This window comes from Dipodomys merriami, unplaced genomic scaffold (assembly GCF_024711535.1).
Source record: "Dipodomys merriami isolate MVZ:Mamm:240054 unplaced genomic scaffold, mDipMer1.0.p SCAF_9, whole genome shotgun sequence".
NCBI lineage: Eukaryota > Metazoa > Chordata > Mammalia > Rodentia > Heteromyidae > Dipodomys > Dipodomys merriami.
The window spans coordinates 25,789,850-25,810,107 of record NW_027206512.1 but is presented as its reverse complement, the minus strand read 5'-3'; the positions used below and the strand labels follow the sequence as shown (position 1 = coordinate 25,810,107).

Below are 20,258 nucleotides of genomic sequence, written 5' to 3'. Positions count from 1 at the left end.
GCACAATGCAATCACAATTCCAAGAGAATAAACAGGGCTTGGATACTCAGCCTTATGCGATAACTTTTTCTTAAGACTCATTCTCCAATATTGCATTCATAAATCACCTGGGTAAAATATTATTTTAGAGTAGTATATGCTGCCTTAGGATTAACATGAGGACTTTCACCAGTTACCTGCACCACACCCTCTAGATTTCCTTATCATTAGGGTCATGAGCAAGAGGAACTTCTCTTCATGTATCACACCCCTTGCATGCTGGCCCAAGTCTGAAATGATCAAAATATTACAGCTGCTTTTCTTTGCTAAGAATATGACTGCAAGTGGGACAAGTCTTATTTACACCATGGCTCTCCCCTCCTGAAGACAGGGGGTTCCAGTGGGTGACATACCTAGAGTGATCATCTTCAGGAAACCCCAATTCTCTGTCTTCGGGAGGAGTTTTGAATAGTTTGGTTTTTAAAAAAAAATTCAACAGCAATAAAGTAGATATATGAAGAAAATACTTCACTCATCCATGCCACTTACAAAGCTATTATTTAAAATATCTCAACAGGAGACTTTCTATATGGTTTGAATCCATGTTTATTTACGTATTACTATGGTTTTAATGGGATAGTTGCAAAATGCACTTATTCTGGGCAATTATTTTACGTTTGTAGCAGTTTGTTTCTTGGTTATGAAGTGCATACAGAGGAGTTGCATACTTATAATATTAATGTGTATCTCTGTGCCTTAATTCTTTCTCCTTTAGAGTTTATCTTAAATTTTGTCAAAAGTTCCCAGTGGCTTTACTGGTGATTTTTAAATTATAAAGTTGGAGATTAGACTCTCAGTCAAATTTCATGTGAGTTGTATTTAGGCCCCAAATGTATGTATATCTAGTTCCTTGTTTGAAGGATTTATTGCTTTGTCATTGTTTATGCATGGTATATTTTCACACATAACTAAATCTTAATACTGTCAAATCAGAGTACCAGCAAAATATGTTGCATATAACTAAGTATGAAGGGCCCTCAACATCACTTTTCTGCATCCAACATGCTAAGCTTGCAATACCATGGGGAAATGTGCACATGATCTTTATTGGTGTAATCTAGTCAAACTTTTACTAATCATTCTACTCTTTAGTCAGCTGTTGGGATTATCTTTCCAGAATATGTAAGAAGTGTTCTCACTTCACATCTCAAATCCATACTACTTTATTTTAAATAATATTTTCATTATCTTTCAGTAGTTATACCTAGAAAGTTCATGATCAGCTTCACCCTTCTAGTAATCTTTTTCATCTTTAACCTTTCCTTTTTTCTGATATTCATCTTATAATTCAACTTCAAACCAATAAAATAATATCTTGTACTTGGTTTTTAAATCTATATTCTCTTGTTTTGTGTTGTGTTCCTGGGATTTGAACTCAGAATCTCCCTGAGCTTTCAGCACTCAAGCCACAGATCCTTTCCAGGTTTTTGGTGGTTAATTGGAGTTAAAAGTCTCAGGGATTTTCCTGCCCAGGCTGTCTTCAAACCATAATCCCCTAATCTCAGCCTCCTCAGGAGGTAGGATTACAAGTGTTATCCACAGGTGCCTTGCTGCTCTGCATTCTTAGAACACAGTTGAATACAAAAGAATAGGAAAAACCAATTCCTGTTAATTGTAGAATTATATCCAATCTTTCCGGATTTATTATGGCTCAAAGTCAGAAAAGTTCATATCGTTGTTCACATGGAGCAGAAAAGTTCAGATCAGAGTTGACACAGGTCAGAAAAGATCACAAAGCCCCAAACCAACATCAGAAGCTGGATGTGAGTGTATTCACCTGTCATCCCCGTTCCCAGGGAACCATAGTGCAAGCCATCATAGTCCAGGCTGGATCAGGAAAAAAGGAAGAACCAATTTCATATCCCTACTCTGTATTGTGAAGTGCACATGAACACTTAAGGACTGTTACCTGCTTACTTGGGTTTTGCCATCCATTAACATGTTCAGAACAAGGGTACATTCTAACTGTTAACCTTCAGTCTTAAAACAAGAGGTTGATTCACAGTAACTACAAAATTCAACGATTTCTATTTACAAAAATTTTGCAACTCCGGGAAAAGTAAATTCAAGGTTATAAATTTCAATATTTTTAATTTAAGGAAGTTATTTGTGCAAATTTTTAAATACCCAGAAGTTACATTAGAAACATTTTATTTTGTGAATTGCTTGTGCTTCTCAGTCTCCCTATTTGCCAACCCTTTATATGCCTGTAATTTTCATGCTTTTGGGCCTCATTTAAGTAACCCTCACAATGAATGGCAAGTGCTTTGTATAGCTACTTAAAGATAAACAGTGTTTTTTTTTAAAAAAGGAACATTTATAGTCAAGTATGCATAATACCTGAAATCGATAATGCAGGGACTGGTGAAGCTGGTGGAGGAAAATCTAGACTTTGAGGTCAGATCATAGAAAATACATGAGACTTTCTTTAAAAATTAAAGAATACCACAAGATCTGTGTATTATGTTAAATGAGTACTATGATGGCCTGGTAGGAAAGTAGACTGCATTCAATTACCATTACTGAAAAAGAAAGAAAATATAAACCTGTAACAGGCTAATTCAAAGTAATAAAGTACTGATTAAACAAAACAAGTGAAAATAAATTTAACAAACATAAATTTGAAACAAAAACAATAATTTTTTTGCCTGGCACTCCATTGTGAACAGGAAAGTCTTTTTACTGCTCTGAATGACATAAAAAATATAAACAATCATGGGTTTTCTATTGATCTTGCTAGCTAAGTCCTTTGCTAAGCAGAAGCTCTGCAATTTCATGAAATCGCATTTGTCCAAACTTTCTTTGATTTGTTGTGTTTCTAGGTCTCTATTAAGAAAATTTCAGGGCAGGGAAGTTGGTAGAGCGCTTCCCTTGCACGCCTGAGGCACTGGGTTCGATTCCTCAGTACCACATAAGCAAAAAGTAAAAAGCCAGAAGTGGCACAGTGGCTCAAGTGGTAGAGCGCTAGCCTTAAGCTGAAGAGCTGAGGGACAGTGCCCAGGCCCAGAGTTCAGGCCCCATGACCGGACCCAAAAAAAAGAAAAAGAAAGAAAAGGAAAATTTCGGCCTGTGCCAAGGAAACCTAGCATTTCTCCTATTCCGTCCTGTAACGTTTTCAGAGTGTCTGCTTTGACTCTGAGGTCTTTAATCCATTTGCAGTTGATTCTGGTGCAGGGTGACATATAAAGATCTAGCTTTAGTTTTCTATAAGTAGTTAACCCATTTTGCCAGCACCATTTACTGAAGAGGCTGTCTTTCTTCCATTCTAATTTTTTAGCTCCCTCATCAAAGATTAGATGGCTATAGGTCTGTGGGTTCATTTCTGGGTTTTCAATTCTATTGCATTGGTCCTGAGGTCTGTTGTTGTGTCAGTACCAAGCTGTTTTGATTACTATGGCTTCAATAGAAAGCTCACGGACTGGGAGAAGATCTTCACTAGCCATACAATAGACAAGGATTTCATATCTAAAATAAACCTGAAACTCAAAAAATTAAATTCCCCAACAACAAATCCTCAAAGAAACAACTGCTCAATAAATAAGTGGGCTAAAGACTTAAAGAGAAACTTCTCTGAAGAAGAACGGATGGCCAATAGATGCATGAAGAAATGCTCAACATCCCTAGCCATAAAAGAAATGCAAATCAAAACAACATTGACATACCACCTCACTCCAGTTAGAATGGCAAAAATCAAGAACTCTAACAACAAAAGATGCTGGAGGGGATGTGGACAGAAGGGAACCTTACTTCATTGTTGGTGGGAATGTAAACTTGTTCAACCACTTTGGAAAGCAGTATGGAGGTTCCTCAAAAGACTTCACATAGAGCTCCCCTATGACCCAGCAATCCCACTTTTGGGCACTTACCCAAATGTTTACAAACAAGACTACACTAAAGCTACCAGCACAACTATGTTTATTGCAGCATTATTTACCATAGCTAAGATATGGAACCAGCCCAGATGCCCCTCAGTAGATGAATGGATCAAGAAAATGTGGTATATATACACAATGTGATTCTATGCCTCCATCAGAAAGAATGACATTGCCCCATTTGTTAGGAAATGGAAAAACTTGGAAAAAATTATATTAAGTGAAGTAAGCCAGACCCAAAGAAACATAGGTCCCATGGTTTCCCTTATTTGCAATATCTAGTATATGTATGAGTCAAGCGGAAAAGGTCAGATAATGTGATGTTAGGAAAATGAATCCTGAGATATGTATTTTAATGTTTTTTTCCCTTTCATGCATGTGTTTCTAATGCATTTATAAGATTATTTCTTTGTTGCTTTGTATGTCCCTCCCCCACAGTATAACCCCTGCTTTCACTATATTTGATGGCAGTATAACTTGTAGAGGAGATGGGGAAAAAAAAGTCGTTTAAGGATACAGGTGGAACTGTTGCAACAATGAGAAGTACAAGTTGTCATGTCGAAAACGAGCTTTACAATGTTGGGGGGGCAGCGGGTGGGGGGGCGGCTAGGAAGGGATGTGAAGGGTAAACAAAGGAGGAGGCTGCAATACTTGATAAGAAATGTATGCATTAACCTGACCATGTAATTGTAACCCCTCTGTACAGTGTGTTCACAAAAAATAAAAATTTAAAAAAAGCAAAAAAAAACTAATTGTGTAAATTTTTTATTTAAAAGATTTTTAAAAATCTGAAAAAAGATAAATTTCCAAATTTTCACCTGGGAGGCCATATATGTAATTTATATACATTGTTACTATTGTTAGTACTAAGAAGTCATACAAAGAGGATATGGTTTGATAAGTCAGGTTAGGTATGAGCACAACATTTCTTTTTTTTTTTTTTTTTTTTGCCAGTTGTGGGGCCTGAACTCTGGGCCTGGGCGCTGTCCCTCAGCTCTTCAGCTCAAGGCTAGCACTCTACCAGTTGAGCTATAGCGCCATTTCCAGCTTTTTTTTTCCTGCTTATGTGGTGCTGAGGAATCGAACCCAGGGCCTCATGCATGCAAGGCAAGCACTCTAACACTGAGCCACCTTCCCAGCCCTGAGCAAAACATTTCTTGGTCATTTTATCCTTTCATCACTCTCTCCCATTTTCTCCCTGTCGTGCTTACCCTCAAATTACATAGTTCGTTTTTTACACAATGTACATTGTATATAATGTCCCTTCTCCCTCCATTCCTGTGCTCTCCTTTACCCATTCCCAAAACACGAGTTACTGCCTAGTGTTTGTTTTGATAAACAATACTTTAATTGTTCAGAGGAGTTATGACTCTGAATTCCTCCACTAAGTATATATTCTGTTAGCCAGTTTTGTATGTGTGTGTGTGTGTGTGTGTGTGTGTGTGTATGTGTGTGTAAATGCATTGAACCTTGTTTATGTTATATGCATAGTTGCCTTTTAGATCTAACCTCCACAAATTTAACATGCAGACTGTATATTGCTATCTTAAACATTCTTTCAAAGTTGCATTTAACCTGGTGACATTAGTTTATGGGAAGATTACTGCATTATCCCTATGACTCCTAAACACTGTGACTCATGGAGCTTTGAAGTGAGCCTAGAGACCTATATCACCATTGAAAGTAACTTGTGATCAGTGTTTGGTTTCATTGCCGTCTGGACAGAAACACCTCCTCTATTGATGCAGCAGATGATAAGCCTCTAGGGAGTAGAGTACTACCTCTCGGTTGACATATTGATGAATAATGTGGATATCTGGACTCATTCGGTGATGTTTTCTTTTTTTTTTTTAATTTAATTTTATTTTATTTGAGAACATACTATACAGAGGGGCTACAATTACATGGGCAGGATAATGCATATATTTCTTACCAAGCATTGCAGCCTCCTCCTTTGTTTACCCTTCACCTCCCTTCCCAGCCTCCCCCCTCCCCCCACCCAATTGTACCCCCCTCCCCCCCCCACACCAACATTGTAAAACTGGTTTTACAATTCTCATTGTTGCAACAGGTCCTTCGTGATGTTTTCTTGAATGTAAACAAAACTCAGTATTAGAAAAATTTTAAATGTATTAAAAAGGTATTAGATTCACCCATATGCATCACCCAGAGATATCCATATATTTTAATTTTTTTTGGGGGGGGTCTAGTCATGGAGCCTGAACTCTGGGCCTGGGTGCTGTCCCTCAGCTCTTCAGCTCAAGGCTAGCACTCTACCACTTGAGCCACAGCGCCACTTCCAGCTTTTTTCTTTTTGCTTATGTGGTGCTGAGGAATCGAACCCAGGGCCTCAGGCATGCAAGGCAAGCGCTCTACCACTGAGCCACCTTCCCAGCCCATAGATTTTTTAATTTTTATACATTCATTCTGGGTTTTATTCTTTTCATAAAAGTTCATATAAATTTATGATATATAATTAGAAAAATATATGAAATATAAATATGAATATAACAATATAACATAACTATAGAACTACAATATATAATTAGGAAACCATAATTCTATTGATTTATCACTTTTATTGCGAAATTGGAATTTTTTTTCTGGGGGTGGAAGTGAAATGAAAGGAAGGCTGAATTTGGGCCACTGAATTTTTTCAAAGGCCTTCTAAGAAGCAGATATGAGTGACTAAGATCATCTACTTTGATGTTATTGGTCATTTTTGCTTCTCATTTGTTTCATCAATTTTCAGATCAGATTGTCTGTGGTTCTGGTGAGTGTTTTACATTTGGATCCAAGTCTGATAGGTAACTCATATCCTTTGTAACATATTTTGCAAAATAAGTTTAAATGAAAGTATTTTTCCTTTATATGCACGATTTAATGTTATTATCTTCTATTGCACTGTACTTCCTCTGTTTTCATCTCAAGCTGTGTCAAGTATCTACATAGATTTTTGTTGAAAGCTCTGTGGTAAACCATCCTTGCAGTTCTCCTAGCAACAATGCTTTAATTTATGCCTTGAATAAATTCATGCCTTATGGTAGAAATATCATTTCTAGTCTCAGATGATAGTCTTCCTTTTACCTATAAAAATAATTTTAAGGCTCAGATGATGGTCTTTACCTGAAAAGACAACTCTTTTTTATTCAACCTGGATTATTTTCAGGAAGATAAATATACAGCACTTAGGAGAATGCTGTGATTTTATTTACTCGTATTGGGAATGGGCAAAGAGGAGCACAGGATGGAGGGAGAATGGGGCATTACATACAATGTACTTGGTGTAAAAAAACAAACTATGTAATTTGAGGGTAAGCATGGGAGAGAGTGATGAAAGGGATTAAATGACCAAGAAATGTTGTGCTCATATCTAGCCTGACTTATCAAACCGTATCCTCTTTGTATGTCTTCTTAGTACTAACAATAACAATAATGTATATAAATTACATGGATGGCCTCCCTGGTAAACTAAAATGTTCAAATCTATTTACTATCTCTCATTTTACTAAGTTTGGTTAGACAGACTGCAGTTATCAGTAGAAAAGAAGTTAATGAGAGTCAAGCCTTGCCCTCATTCTCAATAATATAAGTAAATAACAGCGGCAGTATTTCTAATTCAATGTTCTTCCTACTGATGGTGATTTGACTGAAAGAGACAAGTTGGTGGTAAGGCTGGGTGTATCTTCCAGTCAAACAAAGTTGTCTCCTAAAGCTGTAGAGCACTATGTGAGAGAATATGTATTCTCTTCAAGTGTACATTTCCTATCATTTCCCTGTGGGAAGGCCACAGATGAAATCTCAGCAAGTCTTAGCATGTTCATATGACATAAATCAGATTACAGAGAAAGGAAATCAAGGGAGTGATATAAAGAAGGGTGGGATATACTGCCTGTTCCCAATCCCTGCATTGTTGAGTTCCGTGAAATGCAATGGACTAAGGTGATCAGTGTTAACTGTTGCCTACTACTTCTGCTCCAAACATAAACACATTCTAAAGAGGAAGCAACATAGAAAAACATACCCAGAAAAATACATCTAACACACACACACACACACACACACACACACACACACACACACACACACACACACACACACACACACACACACGAAAATAGAAGCGACTTTTAAGAATAGATCAGTGGAGCCGGGCACTGGTGGCTCATGCCTGTAATCCTAGCTACTCAGGAGGCTGAGATCTGAGGAACACGGTTCAAAGCTAGCCCTGGCAGGAGAGACTGTGAGACTCCTATCTCCAATAAATCACCAGAAAACCGGAAGTGGCGCTGTAGCTCAAGTGGTAGAGCGCTCGCCTTGAGCTGAAGAGCTGAGGGACAGCGCCCAGGCCCAGAGTTCAAGCCCCACGACCGACAAAAAAAAAAAAAAAAAAAAAAAGATCAGTGGAGAATCTTAGTGAATTTTCTGTCTTCTTAGGAAAATTTGTATCCAACAGTGACTAATAGAAATCATCTAATGTGCTACACATTACCAATAAAGTGGATTATAAGTGTCATTGTGAGCAGTTGACATTAGTCAACTCTTCATTCCCTAATTTTGATTTTCAAAAGCCTCTATTGTTTCCATTTACTTCTTCAGCCATAATCAACTAATTTATATATTACATACATATTTCTGAACGGATTCAATGTTTGTCTAAATATTGATTTTATCCTGCCATAAGCCTTGCAATATGCATGTACTCATTATGATAAATAAATCATGTCCAAATATCACTTCCTTTGGCTTAGAAATTCTGGTTAATCATTACCATTTCATCTAATATTACGTGGTATTATTTCTTTCAAATGACCTTCTTTCATCATGATTAGCAATCTGCCTGATTTAGCAATAGCAAAGTATGTTGCAAGTGATTCTCAATTTGAGCAAGCCAAAGAAAAATTCAAGGCCTGATGGATGGATGATCATGCTTTATTCAAAGCTGTCTGTTTTCAGACTTATCATCATCATCATTAGTAGCAGCATACAACATAACAGGACACTATTCAAGGCCCATCTCAGCACAGACCCAGAAACTCTGCACAACAGTATTCACCTCATGTGTTCATAGGTTCATCTCTGTCCACTAGCACCACTGCATTCTGCCCCTTACCCTGTCACTCTCTTTCAGGAGTTTCTGTTTATTTCTTCTTTGAGAAAATTGCATCTGGCCAACTATCACTGCATCAGGAGGCACTTGTATGCCTAATCTCAAGGTTACATTCAGGGTTACCTAATGTAGTGTATACATACCCGACTGGACATTACAAGAAATGTTGAAAGAATGGAATCATGGTTCTTGGGATCTGCAAGCTCAAAGCATTGAGGAAGCCATGTTGGGAAAGCCAGAATACTATTAGCAAGAATACTGTCAGCACAAAGCTTTTGAAACCTATATATATATGTTTGTGATAAAAAAGAAACAGCCCAACAGAACCAAACAATATAGGAGAATACTCAGGAGTGAGCATAACTTTCCAGTTAGAGGAGCTCAAGGGATAAAGAACATGATATCTGCAGTTCGAAGAATGGCCCATCTCACTTCTAGGCTGTTTGAAGATGGGTGAAAAGCACCCATCTTTATAGCTGCATTTCTTAAGTATCAGTAGAGGTGTATCTGTCATTTTATGTGATTTTTGCTTACTTTAGTGATGGTTAATCTGGTGAAGGATTGTCCATTTGTTGTGTGCAGTTTTTATGCATAAACTCAGCTGCAATTCACAGACATTTCCACATTGTTGGCTACAGTGTCCAAAGACACAGGGTTCAAATGATAACTCTGTCCATGCCATACATTTCTTTTCTATTCTAGAAACCCTCAGTTTTCCATTGAGGAAGAGATTCCACACCCAGACTATGGGAAGGCAGCCAGCTACCCCACTTGATGCCAGTGTGGTCTGGAAATTGTTTTTTAAACTAAATTCACTAAGGAGTGATTCTGTGGATGGGCACTACAAAAAAGGCAAATATTGGGGCTGGGAAGGTGGCTCAGTGGTAGAGCACTTGCCTTGCATGCTCGAGGCCCTGGGTTCGATTCCTCAGCACCACATAAACAAAAAGAAAAAAGCCGGAAGTGGCGCTGTGGCTCAAGTGGTAGAGTGCTAGCCATGAGCTGAAGAGCTGAGGGACAGCGCCCAGGCCCAGAGTTCAGGCCGCACAACCGGACCCCCCCCCAAATAAAAGGCAAATATACTTTGCTTTGTTTTGTTAACTTTTCATTTCCAGTGGAAAAGATTCTTTTGTCTTCCATGTATAACTCCATCAAAGCAGTACTGCAGTGGTTACTTTATTGGGACCCCATCTTTGGTGGATATTTGTTTTACCCATTACATAGAACTGGAAAATGTATCATTATTTAGCGTATCATTAGTTAGTGTGGCAAATCACAATTTATTAATGTGATTGACTATCTTTTGAAGGTTATCATCTACCTGTCATTCAAGGGCCTGAACTCAGGGCCTAGACATTTGTCCCTAAGATTTTTTTTTCTCTTCTTATTTTCCTCAAGGCTAGATCTTTAGCACTTGAGCCAGAGGTCCACTTCTAGTTTTAGTGTAATTGGAGAGAAGAGTCTTCTCTTGTCTGGGCTGGCTTTGAACCAGGATTACAGGCATGAGCTCTCAATTTCACTTTTACAAAATCTCCACTTTCTCAGAGACAAGAAAGAAAAGTAAATTTGTTTTTGTAAAAGAGTTGGACAGCTGAGTCTTAATGACAGTGGCCCAGAGTGACTGGCAAAGATGAGATTAAGGTTAGAAAAATGGCAGTAGTTAAAAAGTAATTCCAGCCAAATAAGGTTAGATTTGGAAACATTTGTCCATTAGAATTGTTAAAGGCAAATGGCAAGAGTTAAGACAAAATCAATGCAAAATGAAAGTAATCTGAATCAGTTCCATAATGCAACAAATTAGTAATTATATCTCACTAGTAGGAACTAAGAGTATATTAAGGAAAGAGAGGACTAATGTAAGATATTAAAAATACAGCGTTTTGCCTGTTAACTGCTACTCACTAAATAGTAGGAACTAAGAGTATGTTAAGGAAAGAGAGGACTAATATAAGATATTAAAAATACAGCGTTTTGCCTGTTAACTGCTACTCTGGAGCACTCAGGTCATTTTCATTGTGGGCTCTTCTACTCAATTTGCTCCAAAATCTAGAATCTCTCCTCTTCTGGTTATGCTAGTTATTTATTTTTTCATTCATTCATTCTGTCCCATTTCATCTCACGTAATGAGACATATAATTTCAATGTATAATTGAAATGGATGTATACTTTCAATAATTTGTATTTGTGTATATTATTTCATCATGTAATCACTCATCCACATACTACTGTAGTGCATGTTCATTAAATTAAGCCCCTCTATTAATTAAAATTTTCTTGCTTCTTATTTCCTCCAACCCCCGTATTTGAAAATCTTTCAATAGGTTCTATGTGCCACTTCCAAGCATAGACAATATAGTTTAATATTGTTTATCCCAACTCATTCTCTTTTGTTTTCACCTTTTTTCCCTCAAACTGTCCAATAATTACAACCACATTATATATTTATATATAGGTAATATACACATAAACAAATATACATACATAGTGATAAAACAATGACATATATATGGCATATATAATTATAGATATACCCATACTATATATGGTATTATGTATACAAATATTGTACTATGTATGCAAATATACTATACATATTATATATATGCACTCTGTTTACTCTGCATGTAAGAGAAACAATGTAATCTTTGTTATTCTGAACCTTACTTTCTTTGACATAATAATCTCCAGTTGTACACATTTTTCTTACAAATGATATATTTTTATCGCCGTGTAATACTCTAATATATATATATATATGCATTTCCATCTACTGATTTTCACATATATATATTTTTGTCATCCATTAAAAAGGCAAAGACAGCTATACTGACTTCATAGCTTGGCTATTAGCAAATAATGCTGCAATAAACACCTGACTGCACAATTACATTACTTTAAGAGTGATATTGTTAGATCATTTCATAGTTCTATTTCCAGGTTGTTAAAAAACTTCCATGCTCCTTTCCAAAAGAGATGCACTGATTTGCATGTCTACCAACAGTATATAACATTTCCTTTCCCCTATTACTGGTCAGGATCTGTCATTGTGTTCTTTTCTAAAATTTTACTTTTAAGTTACCATTTCTTTCTACCATGTGGGGCTTTTGTTGTGATATTTCCATATAAACATGTTGTGTACTTTGAATGTAGTTTCCTCTTCCACTCTGTGCTTATTCCTCTCAATTCTCTCTCCTCCTTTCTTAAATAGCATTTGGTTCATCTTATCATGACACTGTCATAGATGTGCGTGTTTAATGTCCTTTTATTCTCTGTGCTCCACAGGAGCCCATTCTTTTTCTCTTCCTCATTTTGCTGATCCCCTCCTAAAAAGTCCTGCATTTGCATTCATGAACCAGATCTCAGTCTCTGTGTACCTAGGATTACAGGCATCAGCCACTATGGTCTGGAATCTAATTTTCTTTATTCACAGTGCCATAAAATCTGTCCATAGATCAAAAGCAATAATCATGTCTCACCAACTATGTACAATGCACACCCTCTAACTCTTCCACCAAGGGCAGACCATTTTCAATGTTTTTCCACTTCTTTTGGAATTGGCTATCTTCAGATAAATCTCTCATCCCCTCTAATTATCCCTTCATTTCCTCTCATTCATTTTCTTTTTGTCAGTCATGGGGCCTGAACTCTTGGCCAGGGGGGCTGTCCCTCAGACTTTCAGCTCAAGGCTAGTGCTCTTCCACTTGAACAACAGCGCCACTTCAAGCTTTTTCTACTTATGTGGTGTTGAGTAATCGAACCCAGAGCCTCATGCATGTGAGACAAACAATCTACCACTGAGCCACCTTCCCAGCCCCGTCATTCACTTTTTATGTTTATGAAAATCTAGATGACTTTGACTCACCAGAAGTTCATTTCAGTTAATTGTCAACTCTCTCCCATATTTCAGTAGTCAGAATAAAACCTGTCACCCTTTTTAACCTCTCTCTCTCCTTTTCTTTGGACAAACAAGCAAATACTTCATTTGATTGCAGTTTACCAAAATATTCCCATTCTGGAAATGCACAACGAAACTTTGGATTTTATGCTTCTCTCAACTTAACATGCTCAAATTTCCATGGGTCTTGGTTAATTCACTTATAATAACTGCATAAACCAGTCAAGTACCTTTTGGGGAAATTCTGAAATTAAAATTGTACATTACTTCATGTTTAGTCAGGAGTAAGATCCATTTGAAAATACCTAAGACATAGGTAAAATGTGGGGAAGAATCTCCCAGTTAGACTGTGCTCAAAATCATTAGGATGGTCTTGCTTAGTATGGTCTTAGTCCATTCCCTGAGGTGTTGAAAGCTCTACTCCTTCTTTTTCTTCTTTCCCAATTTAAGAAACTTTTGGTAAACAAGCAAGCAACATTTTGAGACAAGGAAAGTAGTAATAGTCCCACAGTAGGAATCCAATGACATCCAGAGAGTGGTACTGGTACCAGGTGAGGTTGTGGGAAAGTCGCCTCAGATGCTTAGTTCCTTTGTGGCTCATGACAAATTCGATCCAGAAGACAGCTCGATCCAGTGGCTTCATAGGCTGATCATCGTGAATGGTTGCCAACCACACCGCGTTCTTTTTATAACTAAAGGTAAACCAAATTGACATAGATATGTGGAATGAACTAGAAAAGATAGATACTGTACTATTCTGTAGTTGATAAAAATGATTCTATAAAATTTGGAAAGAAAAGAAAATACTTTTCTTCTGCTGTATTTATGGACTTGTTAGTATAAAAGGCAAGCCCTTCTAAATGACACTGGATTTAATCATTTGAAAAAAACCTTGTTAAAAACGAGAATTTCTGAAGTAGAAAGTGGGAAATTTCTAAGAAGCAAAGCTCAACTTATTCAGTAAGTAATCATTGATACACCAGTTGTTCAAAGTTCAGAATTGTGTTGTAATTTAGAGATAAAAAAATAATTTGATGAAACAGCTTTCCCCACAAGGATTTGTATTTATCTTTTATCATTGATTAACTTTTATATGACTATAAAATTTCTCTACCTCCCTTTTTTTTTTTTTTTTGGCCTGGTTTTAGGGCTTGAACTAAGGGCTTTGGCACTGTCCTTGAATTTTCTTTGCGCAAGGGAAGAGGTCCACTATTGGAGCCACAGTTCCATTCTGGCTTTCTGGATGTTAATTAGAGTCTTGTGGACTTTGGTACCTGGCCTGACCACAAACCACAATCCTCAGATGGCAGACTCTCAAGTAGCTAGAATCACAGGCATCAGCCAATGACACCCACCTCTCCTTTTATGTCTTGACCCTATCACTTACTTGTTCCACTATTACCCTATGGCTTGCCTTTTCCTTTTATGAACCACTTTTGAAACTTCTCCATTTTACCTGCTTACTATGACATAACCAAAGGACAAGAAATGGAAAAGTAAAAATGATTGAGTTCTTCTTGCCTTGTGAGAAGTAATGTACTGAAATTTGAACAGTTTTAATTATTCACATTTTCAAATAGAATCTCAAAGGTGTTTGTCAATATTGTTTTATCTCTGTTTGCATTCAGGCATTGCAGGCACATGCGATTTGTGTTGAAATGATTATGTCCAATAGGTAATGTGAACATGTGCATACCTAGGCAATTAAGTGTAAATTCCAAAGTGCTAAAGGAGGAGCCTATGTGGTTTCCCTTATTTGCAATAACTAGTACATGTCTGAGTCAAGCAGAAAAGGTCAGATAAGTTGATGTTAGGGGAATGAACCCCAAGATAAGTATTCAAATGTTTTTTGTTTTTTTTCTTTCATGCAGTTGTTTCTAACACATTTATAACCCATGTTTTCACTGTATTTGATGTTGGTATAATTTGTGGAGGGGAAGGAAAAAAACAAATCGTTTAACTAGGGATACAGGTGGACCCATTGCAACAATGAAATGTACAAGTAGTTATGTTGAAAAACGAACTTTACAACTTTGGTTGGGGGCGGGTAGGATCGAGTGGGGGGAGAGGGCGAGTATGGGAAGGGATGGGAAGGGGAAACAAAGAGGAGGCAACAATGCTTGATAAGAAATGTACTTGTTATCTTGCACATGTACTTGTAACTCCTCTGTATGGTATTCTCACAATAAAAACAAAGGATGAGCTTGTAGCAATTGCAATTGAAGTGACTTTTCTCTTTATGATTTAAAAACCTCACTTACATGGCTGTTTTCAGACCTAGTAATACAAATCTTAGTATTCTTTTGTAATACACCAGGTAAAAATAAACTGAAGTGCATCAAAAACTAGGGAAATGTATGTTGCATCATAAGATTTAGCATACATTATCTAATTAAGACATCCCCTGCATTTCTCAGAATCAGCATTGTATATGTTTAAAATTTAATAAGAACAGGGGCTGGGAAGGTGGCTCAGCGGTAGAGCGCTTGTCTTGCATGCCTGAGGCCCTGGGTTCGATTCTTCAGCACCACATAAGCAAAAAGAAAAAAGCCAGAAGTGGCGCTGTGGCTCAAGTGGTAGAGCGCTCGCCTTGAGCTGAAGAGCTGAGCAACAGTGCCCAGACCCAGAGTTCAGGCCCCACAACTGGACCCCCTCCCAAAAAAAGGTGTATTTTTGATAGTCTTCTTGGATATGAGACTAAATCTATCACATATTTTTCTTATTAAGATTTTTTGGGGTTTTTTGGGGGGGGTCCAGTCGTGGGGCCTGAACTCTGGGCCTGGGTGCTGTCCCTCAGCTCCAGCTCAAGGCTAGTGCTATACAACTTGAGCCATAGCACCATTTCCATCTTTTTCAGCTTCTATGGTGCTGAGGAATTGAACCCAGGGCCACATGCATGCAAGGCAAGCACTTTACCACTCAGCCAAGTTCTCAGCCCAATACACTGATTTTCAAACTCTGGAAGAGAAAATACAGCTCACGAAATACTGATTAGTTTGCTCAATGTTTGTAGGAAAATCAATAAGAGTTAGATGTTGGTGGCTCTTCCTATAAACTTGTCTACCCCAGGAGCCTGAGCTAGACATGACAGAAAAGTCCCAAGATTTTTGCTTTAAAATAACCTGAAAAAGGGCTGGGAAGGTGGCTCAGTGGTAGAGTGCTTGCCTTGCATGCTCGAGGCCCTGGGTTCGATTCCTCAGCACCACATAAGCAAAAAGAAAAAAGCCGGAAGTGGCGCTGTGGCTCATAGTGGTAGAGCGCTAGCCTTGAGCTGAAGAGCTGAGGGACAGCGCCCAGGCCCAGAGTTCAGGCCCCACGACCGGACCCAAAAACAAAAACAAAAACAAAAACAAAAATAACCTGAAAAAAGTAGGATGGGGGTCATAGCTCAAGTGGTAGAATGCCCGTTGAAAAAGCAAACCAGCTGAATATTAAGCTCTGAGTTCAAACCCAGTGCCTCCAAAACATATCAAAGTAACATGCTCTTCACAATGTGTCTGCTATACTCATATACAGTACAGTTAAAAAAATACAGTGCTTTATTTATGCAAGCATGAAAAAGGGGAAGAAATACATACACAATGTTACAGATCATAAGACAAAATTGATAATAGTATAAATGAAATAAATATCTTTTTTGAAATAATTTGAGTAACAAATATTTCTTGTTCCAGATAGTTTGGATAATAAACAGCTATATTTCACTGGTACTTTTGAAGGTGATTGCTTTTTTATGATTGTTCTGAATAAGATAATCATAGCCCTTAGTATCTAAGAATATGTATACATTTCAAAATAAAGTTCTCTTGTTCTAACAGGATTAGTCAGGAAAATTTAAAAGTCTTAGTTACCAGTGATAGAACCAAAGCATTAATATGCATAAATATAACAGGAATTGGAGATTTGATTGTGGTTTTGCCATTTAACAAACTAAACCATTTAGAATTTTTTTTGAAGTAAAGCAAACTGTAAACTGAAAGGACAGACATGTTCATGCAGTTCACAAGAGTAAGATTTCAACCATCTTAACTTAATGCTCTATTTTTTCAAACACACTGATTTTTATTTTATTAAGAGTAATAGTGAGATCTTAGGTTGAAAGAAAGTTATGCTGAGCTGGAGTAGTGTCATTTATGGAGGGAGCGTTCATGTGTCCCTAATTCATTGCTTTCCTCATCTTCCTAGTGATCATCTGTTTTCATCCTTAGAGATTCCTTTTAGTCCATGTTTGCCCTGTTTCAGGCTTTCATACTATTCTCAAGGTTCTGATCATTCTTTTGCACTGAAATCAAAATAACTTATGGTTGGGAATGACAGTGGATTCTTGAAATCTCAGCATTCCAAATGCTGAAGGATGATGATCATGAATTTGAGGCCATCTTGGCTTCCTATAGAATGACAATGTTACAACACAGACACTGACACAGACACACAGTCAGACAGACAGACAGACACACACACACACACACACACACACACACACACACACACACACACACACACACACACTGCAAGTTAGACTCACAAAGAGTGTTAATGACTGCTTCCAGTACTCTGAGCAAGTCTTGATATTGCTCTTATATCCAGTTGAACAGCTGCTCCTTTGGCCACCATGTGAGCAATGTTATCACATTGCTTACGAAACAAAGAAAAGCCACCATGGGAAACCCATGATGGATCACCTCATAGATGCCATTAGTTTTACCATGTGTGATAAAAGCTTTAGTTTTGAGATGACCTAGGATTAAGGTGCACTTCAATAAAATTGTTCATTAAACATTACACATAAAAGGAGAAATGTATATCATAAGCAAGTGAAAGGAACAGTCTTTTCCAAATAACAACTATTGAACCAATGAAGTTAGATTTAACTGTCCTGCATAGCTCACCACAAGTACCACATAGTCGATTTGAGAGGTAAATAAAAATATTGTGGTATGTGCCTTAAGTTTTGTGTGACTTGAGATTTGAAAACAAATATACCATTTCCTTTTAAACAGATAGGAAAACACATTGTGGATAATAGAGAGCAAATCCTGAAGCAAGAAAATATTCATGTTAGATTAGCTCTCATAAACTTAAAAATAGTACAATAATTTAACCAAGGAGGTATGCTTGAAACAGAGTATGTTATCATTTCATATTAAACATTAATTTTTCCCACATAAAATGCAGATTCATTTAAAATAAAACAAAGTCTTATGTTTCAGTGGCATTGCAAATACTTGCCCTACTTTAGGAGGATGGATAATGTAATGATTGAATTAAGGGACAGAGAGATAACCTCAGGTAATTATAGTAAATTCTTTGTCAATGGTAAGTATACTTTGAAAAAAGATAAACTGATCATAAAATGTATGATAGAGTATAACAAACATTTCATCTGGTAAGGCTGATTTTCCTTAGGAGGGATTATAAATCTAAAATTTAGCTTTCATCTTTGAATTTTTAGTAATGCTAGTTTTATAATTACTCATGCTTTCAGTATGTGTTTTTCAGAGTCTTACCTAGGAGTTCATTCTAGGGGAGCCACTTGTACAGCCGAGTATTCGGTCCTAAGGTGTCTGGTTTCTTTCCATTAAATCTCCAAAGAATCTGTTAGGGAAAGACACGCTTTATGTAACTTTTGAAAATGTAACATTTCAAAATTTAGAGATCACACTGATGGTTTCGTTCATAGAATGAATGAAGAAAACAGAAAAGGTATTAATTAATGAGGACTTTTGTAGTACTGAAAGAAAAAGAACATCAACATTGTCTGTAATTATTTTCATATTGAATAAGATGGAATATCATCAAAATATCATCAAAAATTTTCACAGTATTAAAAATGATGTGATAAATGACAAATGAATGCATTCAACAAATTTTATGTAGTTATAATCATAGATCTGTTGTACAATAGCTTTTACCTCAGGTAATTATAGTATATTATTAAGATTTACATCTTTACATATAAATATTTACTGAACTAGCTCTCTTCTCCTGATTTTATCTATTAACCTTTATAAAGTGATATTAGGGTAAGATTCTCTCAGTCTGTCAGATTTCATTTTAATTTAACAATTTTCATTTGTTGCTTAACTGCCTATTAGTGCCAAATACTTTACATCCACAGTTCTCCCTGGAGAGAAGTTCTATAAAAAGATGCTGTCATGCTTTACCAACCAGAAATGGAGTCAAACTACTCCATACTTTGTACTGCACTACACTGTTTTATTAAATGATTATATTACATAATACTCAGCACTATGGACTGTATACATGTTCCCCCTTATTATTCATACTACGAATGGCCCCACAAAACTAGCCTCCCTGAGAGTTTGTCAACCTTGACACATTTATCTGGATGGACAGACAAATGGCCCCTAGAACCAATAATGGGGTTGCTGACAGGGCCCTTCCATAGCACACCCAGATCAACAACTCACACTGTTGTACTGTTTCTTAAGGCTGCACCTTCTGATTCATGATCAGCACATGAACAAATGTCATTTTTGTACAACCTTTTCTGACAAACTCATTCAAGTCTATGTAGCCAATTCTTTATGATAAATCAATTGATTTTTTGAGTAATTACATAAAACTAGTTTTATCTTACAAATTATTAGTAGAGATGTGTAGGAGAATTGCAGGCTGAATTGTCTTCAAAAAAATTTTTTATTAATTAGTTTTTTTTATTGTGAAAATACCATACAGAGGGGTTACAATTACATGGGCAAGGTAATGAGTACATTTCTTATCAAACATTGTTGCCTCCTCCTTTGTTTCCCCTTACCATTCCTGCCCTCCCATTCCCACCTCCTCCCACCTCCACCAAAGTTGTAAAGTTCGTTTTTCAACATAATGTCTTGTACATCTCATTGTTGCAATGGGTCCACTTGTATCCCTATTTAAACAATTTGTTTCTTCCCTTCCCCTCCACAAATTATACCAACATTAAATACAGTGAAAACAGGGGTTATACTATGGAGGAGGGACATACAAAGCAACAAAGAAATCATCTTATAAATATGTTAGAAACAATAGCAAGAAAGAAAAACCATTTGAATCCTTATCTTGAGGTTCATTTCTCCTAACATCAACATATCTGACTGTTTCTGCTTGTCTCGTCAAAAATTTATGATACTGACATCTCAAGTTATGATCTATAATGGGGGAAAATCTTTAAATGTAGGAATGGAGCTGGCCTGTAGTACATATGGCACATGGCTGCTGAAAGGATCCTCAATTTTAATGGTGCTACATGTATTTTTCAGTAGACAGTGGCCACTTTCCCATGAACTGTACAGATCTGTTTTCAGATATAACAAGCCCCAGTAGGGCAGGTTGGTTTTATTTA

The 20,258-nt window shown here is 36.9% G+C and overlaps 1 pseudogene; it reads right to left on the bottom strand.

Moving 5' to 3' along the window:
• Window positions 1-13,333: 13,333 nt before the first annotated feature.
• The window catches only part of LOC138820873 (UDP-glucuronosyltransferase 2B15-like), a 111,579-nt pseudogene continuing 104,654 nt past the window's right edge, over window positions 13,334-20,258 (bottom strand).